This window comes from Mesocricetus auratus, unplaced genomic scaffold (genome assembly GCF_017639785.1).
Source record: "Mesocricetus auratus isolate SY011 unplaced genomic scaffold, BCM_Maur_2.0 Super-Scaffold_100014, whole genome shotgun sequence".
NCBI lineage: Eukaryota > Metazoa > Chordata > Mammalia > Rodentia > Cricetidae > Mesocricetus > Mesocricetus auratus.
Window position 1 is genome coordinate 57,530,212 of NW_024429197.1, and position 7,887 is coordinate 57,538,098.

At 40.1% G+C, this 7,887-nt stretch overlaps 1 pseudogene; it reads right to left on the reverse strand.

Annotated features, from left to right (window-relative positions):
- Nucleotides 1-566: 566 nt before the first annotated feature.
- Nucleotides 567-1,543, reverse strand: LOC101828667 (annotated as a pseudogene).
- Between the last annotated feature and the right edge of the window lie 6,344 nt (nucleotides 1,544-7,887).

Sequence of the window (7,887 nt, forward strand, 5' to 3'; positions counted from 1 at the left end):
TGTAAAATTTGTCAATTGAACCCATAGGACCTAGTGTTTTCTGTTTTAAAATATTATTTATGGACAATTTAATTTTTTGATGTGTAAGTTCAATGAATCTATTTCTTTTTTGTGATTTTTTTCAGGATATTTGAAGAATGACCTATTTCATTTAGAGTATTAAAGTTTTAGATTTATAATTGTTGATAATGTTCATGAACAATTTTTTAATGTTCATGGGGTCATTAGTGATACTTTCTTTGTCTTTGGTGGTATTAGTAACTTGTGTAATATTTTTCTTGGTAACTCTTGATAAAGTCTATTAACTGTACAATTTTAAGGCAATGCTTGGCTTAAGTCAATTTTTATATAATTTCTTTTGTTTTTTTGATGGGTGCAGTGAACTTTATTGATGGTATTCAAGAGAGCAGGTCTCCCTAAGCCCCTCCTTATTTTCTCCTGAGGTCTGGGATGGGAACTGTGTGGCAGATGACTATTGTGGGGTTGTTGGACAGGGAATGCTCAGCAGCCAGGGCCTCTTTCTTGCTGGAGTCCTTGCTGGGGATGGATGGTCCAGGGTGGGCTTCTTACTCCTTGGAGGCCATGTAGGCCATGAGGTCTACCACCCTGTTGCTGTAGCTGAATTCATTGTCATACCAGGAGATGAGCTTTACGAAGTTGTCATTGAGAGCAATGCCAGCCCCAGCATCAAAAGTGGAAGAGTGGGAGTCACTGTTGAAGTCGCAGGAGACAACCTGGTCCTCGCTGTAGCACAGGATGCCCTTCAGTGGGCCCTCAGACACCTGCTTCACCACCTTCTTGATGTCTTCATACTTGGCAGCTTTCTCCAGGAGACATGTCAGATCCACGACCGACACATTGGGGGTAGGAACACGGAAGGCCATGCCAGTGAGCTTCCTGTTCAGCTCTGGGATGACCTTGCCCACAGCCTTGGCAGCACCAGTGGATGCAGGTGTAATGTTCTGGGCAGCTCCACGGCCATCATGCCACAGCTTCCCAGAGGGGCCATCCACAGTCTTCTGGGTGGCAGTGGACTGTGGTCATAAGTCCTTCCACAATGTCATGGATGACCTTGGCCAGGGGGCCTAAGCAATTGGTAGTGCAGGACGCATTGCTGACAATCTTGAAGGAGTTGTCATACTTGTCATAGTTCACACCCATCACAGACATCAGTAAAAGGGTCAGAAATGATGACCCTCTTAGTTCCACCCTTCAAGTGGGCCCCAGCCTTCTCCATGGTGGTGAAGACGCCAGTAGATTCCACAACATACTGGGCGCCATCATCACCCCATTTGATGTTGGTAGGATCTCGCTCCTTGAAGATGGTGATGGCCTTCCCGTTGATGACAAGCTTCCCATTCTCAGCCTTGACTGTGCCTTTGAACTTGCCATGGTTAGAGTCATACTGGAACATGTAGACCATGCAGTTGAGGTCAATGAAGGGGTCATTGATGGCAACAATCTCCACTTTGCCAGAAGTGACCGCAGCCCTGGTAACCGTGCGTCCAATACGGCCGAATCCGTTCACTCCGACCTTCACCATTGTGTCTCAGGAACGAGGCTGGCACTGCACGAAGAGATGCGGCTGTGTCTAAAACAGGGAGGAGCAGAGAGCTTATATTATTTCTTATTTCTGTTTTTTTCAAGCAAGCTTGATTTTTTTTTATTGGAGTACATCCAAGAGCTGGCAGTCAGCAACTGCCTCCTCAAGCTGATTAAAGAGAACGGCTCTCAATTCCTATCTTGTGCCTTTTTTTTTTTGTTTCTGCCTCACATTTCTTTTTTTAAAATTCATTTAATTTAGAATCAATCTTATTTTACATATCTATCCCAGCTCCCTTTCCCATCCTCCCATGCCCCTCACCGACCCTCTCCAGTCCACATCCCCACCCACTCCCCAGGGAGGGTGAGGCCTTCTACGGGGGAATCATCAAAATCTGTCAGTGGGGGATGCCTACGCCCTCCCTTGTGTATCTAGGCTGAGAGAGTATCCTACCATAGGGAATGGACTCCCAGAGCCCGTTCATGTACTAGGGATAAATACTGCATCCACTGTCACAGGTCCCATAGATTGCCCAGGCCTCCTAACTGGCACCCACATTCAGAGGGCTTGGTTTGATCCAATGTTGGTTCCCCAGCTTTATGACTGGGGTCCTGTGCTCTTGTTTGTTAAGGTCATCTGTTTCTGTGGGTTTCTCCAGCATGGTCTTGAACCCTGTGCTCATCCCTTCTCCCTTTCTACAACGATTCCAGGAGTACATCTCAGTGCTTAGCTGTGGGTGTCTGCTTCTGTTTTCATCAGCCCCTGGATGAAGGCTCTAGGATACCATATAAGGTAGTTATCAATCTTATTATAGAGGAAGGGAACTTAAGTTAGCCTTCTTCTCCACTGTTGCTTAGATTCTTAATTGGGGTCATCCTTGTAGATCTGTGGACATTTCCCTAATACCAGATATCTCTTTAAACCCATAATGACTCCCTCTATTAAGGTATCTCTTTTCTTGTTCTCTATTCTTCCCCTGACTCAATCTTCCTGATCCCTCATGCTCTCCTCCCCTCTCTCTTCTTCTCCTCTTCTCTTTTTTCTCCCTCTCTCCCTGCCCAGGTGCTGCAAAATTGCTCAGGAGATCTTGTCCTTTTCCACTTCTCTGGGGGGACCATGTATGCCTCTCTTAGGGTCCTCTGTTCTATGTCTAAAATCCATACATGAGTGAGTACATACCATGTTTGTCTTTCTGTGGCTGGGTTACCTCAATCAGAATGGTTTCTTCCAGTTCCATGAATTTGCTTACGAATTTCAAGATTTCATTGGTTTTTTTTTCACTGAGTAATACTCCATTGTGTAATCACATTTTCTACATCCATTCTTCCGTTGAGGGACATCTAGGTTGCTTCCAGGTTTTGGCTATTACAAACAGTGCTGCTATAAACAAAGTTACATAGATGTCCTTTTTGCATGAATGTGCATCTTTTGGGTGTATGCCCAAGAGTAGAATTGCTGAATCTTGTGGTAGACTGATTCCCATTTTCCTGATATCCAAAGTGGCAGCACAAGTTTGTACTCCTACCAGAAATGGAGGGATGTTCCCCTTTCTCCACATCCTTTCCAGGATAAAATGTCATTGATGTTTTTGATTTTAGCCATTCTGGTAGGTGTAAGATGGTATCTCAGAGTTGTTTTGATTTACATTTCCCTGATTGCTAATGATATTGAGCACTTTTTTAAGTGTCTTTCAGCCACCTTAGGTTCCTCTGTTGAAAACTATTCAGCTCTGTACCCCACTTTTTAATTGGGTTATTTGGTGTTTTGGTGACCAGCTTTTTGTGTTCTTTGTATATTTTGGAAATCAGCAATTGGTCAGATGCTGGGCTGGTGAAGATCCTTTCCCATTCTGTGGGCTGCTGTTCTGTCTTGTTGACTGTGTCCTTTGCCTTACAGAAGCTTCTAAGTTTCTGTCACTGCTTTAACAGTGACTGGTGATCTCTTACCTTCCTAAACTTATGTTAACATTAGAAAATGTCAGTTATTATTCCATTAGGCATTCCCTCTACCCTCTTTTCCTATTTCCTTAACTAATCTTCCCACCATCACATGCTCTAACAACTGTAGTTGTCACAAATGACTTACATTTTCTTATTGAAAATTGCTGTTGCTATTTTAATGAGTCCATTAAACATATTTTTTATTTCTTTTAGTATTTTCAATTAATTAATTTATTTATTTTGTGTGTATGGATGTTTTAACTGAATGTATGTCTGTGAACCATGTGTGTACCTGGTACCCAAAAGAACCAGAAAGGGGCATTAGATCTCTTAGGACCAGAAATAACAAACAGTTATTATTATTATAAGCTGCCATGTAGTGCTGGCACTTGGATCTAGGTCTGTATATGTAACCAGTGTTCTTATCTGGTGAGCCATCACTATAGCCCTCTTCTGTTGTTTTGTTTGGTTTGGTTTGCTTTTTGATGCCTAGTATTGCTTTAAAATTCATTTAGAAATTGTACATCTCTATTACTCTTTATATTGTTTGCATTTATCTTTGTCTCATTCTTTCCTGACAAATTCCTTTTTTTTCAATTTATTTCTGATTTTTGTCTTTACAGCTTCTTCCCCCATTCTATCTCTTACTTTCTTTTGTTAAAGCTCATTCCTTACTTATCAGGATTTATTGACAATGCTAATCTGATAATGCCGACAGTCCCTTCATGTCTAATTCTGACTTTCATGGTTTTGAAACCACCCTCTTTTCTTTTCCTCTTTCGTATTCCTTGCTTTGATAGGAGGACATGATGTACTAAGTGAAGGACTGGAGTTGTAGTGGGGAGGCTTGAGAGAGCATTTTATAGTCCTAGATTTGCTGTTATTTTTGATGAGTCTAAATTTCCTTACCAGTGCTTCATATATTTTACCCACGTGTGGAACAGAATATTTTGATATTGCTCTGAAGGGAAAGGAGCCTGATAATTCTTTTGGGATGCATACAGATGCTCATGAAAACAGGAATTGTAAGACAGAGTTCTCTGATAGAATTCCTTAGGGTTTCACTGTCCTTAGCACTAACCTTGCAAGAATCATAAGGAGTTTGCCTGTACCATTTTCTGCCAGGAGGACATGGTTCCTGGAAAGAAAACCATGGACTCTCAAATGAATAAGGTCCCTGGGGAACTTTTCTTTCAATCTTGCTTGGATTGGTTTCCTATCAAAGCCAAAAACCAGTTAATCTGGTTTCTTTTACCCTTTCACAAATGCTGAAAGCAGTTTCTGCTCTCGGTGCAAGGTGTGTTAAAAATTTAAATATAATTAAAGCAAACATGTAGGTAAAGTTTTTGAGTATGATCTGGTGTTTGCCTTGCATGAATATATTCCTAAGCTCAAGCCCTAGCACAACCTCCTCAAAAATTTTAAAATAATATATAAACATATTTATGAATATACTAATAATTATAAGTACCACGTGCTCATATATAAAAATATCCAATTTAGTTTCTAGCATTACAAAGTTGCTCTCACTATTTTTATCGTTATTTCCCTTATGTGAAGTACCAGTACCTATCAAAGCACTCACATTTTAAATCCAGTGGCATATGCCTGTTGCCACTGTGTTTCTTCAAATGCCTGCTTTAGAAATGTGAGTTGCTTGTCTGACTTCCTGTCAGCTCGTTTCTGCCTTTACACTGCTTGTTAGCAATCATATCAGAATGTGAGGTGACAAAAGGAGCAGGCAGAACCCACATTGATCTGTTGCTGTAATTATCATAAGCTGCTGAAAACGCTTTGAGAGACAGTGCATGAGCCCTAACGGGGAGAGAGAATTAGGTCTAGACAAAGTGTATTCGCTTGTTTCTTCCAGGAAATTGCCTTCTCAGGAGGTTAAATTGAAATTGTCTTGGAGTATTTACAATTCATTTCTCTACCACAATGAACACATCAAGTCTGAAATGCTAGCACGATATTGGAAGGGTCTCCTTTTCTCCCCCTATATATTCTTTATCTCCATTCAATTTCAAGGGACCAGTGTAAGTCCAGGCTGAGACTAAATACACGTGGCAATTAAAACACACAAACAGAAAACAGCATTGCAAGTTACAACTGTTGGATTTCGAGGACAGTGCGCTGTGAGTTGACATTTTAGGGGGAGGCCATTGCAGTTTGTTTTCCTTTGCTTGCTCACCCATCCTCCTAAGGGAGTGTAGAAATTAGGTTTCCTTTTGTCTCATAACTTCCAGATTGCAGAAAGCCTGACACTCTGTCTTTATTCTGTGGTTCTCTAACACTCCCTTGGCCTTGATGAAATTAAGTATCAAGACCTTCCTAAAAGTTTTTCACAATGTTCTCAGTGCCCACGGATATCCTGGAAGTTCTCATTTTTTTTAAAATTATTGTCCATTACAATTAATATCCACAAGGACAGAAAATATGTATCTTATAATTTAGGTGGTACAAAAGTGACATCCACAGAGTTAATGACTTATATGATATTAGCACTCCTGTTCTTTATTGCCTTGTAAATGAATGCTAATTTTCAAAAAGAGAGCAGAGTTGTTTTGATTTATTTTATGTTTAATGTCCAAGAGAGGTGGGGGCACTTATTGCCACCTTTCATCACGTGGAAGCTATAAAAGTACCATTAAATTGGGACAAACACAAAAGCTGCCTGTTTAAACACTACAGTGCAGAGCCAAGACACCCTCACCATCTCCAGATGCCGCTGAGAGTACAGAGTGCACCTTCACCTTCTGAAGGTAACTGGATTTGGACAAGGGTAATGAACTGAGCAGAGCAAGTAAACCACAAGAGTTAGCTTCAGAGAAGACGTGATTCTTTCTCTATGTGAGAAAAGCAGTTGCTGTAGTGGCTTATAATTGTATTGGAAGTAGATTCAATAATGGGAGAGTGCTAAGGAATCATTAGATTAGCAATATAAATGCTATATAATTAATCGTATGTGTAACCGTAACAAGAGAAAAACCTTGTAAATGTTCAGCAGAGACTATTTTTTTCCTCAAATGTTATAATCTCATTGTTGGCTCATACTGTGGAATAATCCATTTGCATACTGTGAATATGTATTACTCTTATTGGTTTAATAAAGAGCCAACTGTACAACAGCAAGCAGGAAAAGGTTAGGCTGAGAGCTAGACTGAGAGAACACTAGGATGAAGGAGGGCTGGACCACCAGCAGACCCAGAAGGAGCAGGAGATGAACGTGTGGTACTGAAAAAATATGCTGCCACATGGTAGTGTAGATAAGAAATATGCGTTAATTTAAATTGTGAGAGCTAGTTAGTAACAAGGCTACTATTGGCTGAACATTTATAATTAATAATAAGTCTCTGTGTGGTTATTTGGGGATCCAGAGGTCTCAGTGAGAAACTCCACCTACAGGTTGAAGCCATGGATATGGTACCACAGATAGAGAATGCCACTTTATATTTAATTTCCCACTTAAAACAACAGCGAAGAAAATATATTAGGGTAATTCAGAGGAAAATAACTGATGGAAAAGTTTTATTGAATTTAGGTAGTTCAACTATTTGATCAGTCTTCAAGGCTGGGTGTTTCAGAAAAATCTAAGCTGATGCTGCGGCTTTATGGATTCCTGGAGATTGATTAACTTTAGTACACATTAGACGTTCAAAGAAGCAGGATTCTGATGTAAGTGATGGACGCTTACTATACCATCAATAACAATGAGATAGTCATAGTAGCTATCAGCAAGAGACAATGCCTGACTTGAAAAAGTGCACAGATTTTGTTTTGGACTGCTTTACATCTAGGCTGTTGTATTGAGCTGCCAAACCCTCTGGTGGAAGTCTTCTCTCCTCAGATTATTTTTCCTACATATGACCTCATATCCCTGCTCAGAGAAATATCTAATAGTTGATTTAAGAATGCTTAGGTACATCTATCCAAACAAGAAATTAACAAAATATCTAGCTGTATTACTATATAATACAACTTTCTGTGTATACAAATGATGAGGCCCACAGAAGCATTTCAGTTGGAAGCTGGTATGCCTTAAGAACATCAATGCACATTTTAAATTTTCAGTTTAAAAGATTCCTATAATGATTCCTTTCATATATAATTTTGTATCTTATTAGCATATTGAAAATACATGACAAAAATTTGAAAATACTTTACTCTCGTTTCCAAGAAAAATCTAATTCAAAAGACAGCTTTATTTAAAAAGTAAAATGAAGCTGGGTGGTGGTAGCGCACACCTTTAATCCCAGCACTCGGGAGGCAGAGGCAGGTGGATCTCTGTGAGTTCGAGGCCAGGCTGGACCAATAGCCTCCAAAACAATACAGAGAAACCCTGTCTCGTAAAAACCAAAAAAAAAAAAGTAAAATGAGAAATTTTATATTGACTTTAAAAAGATA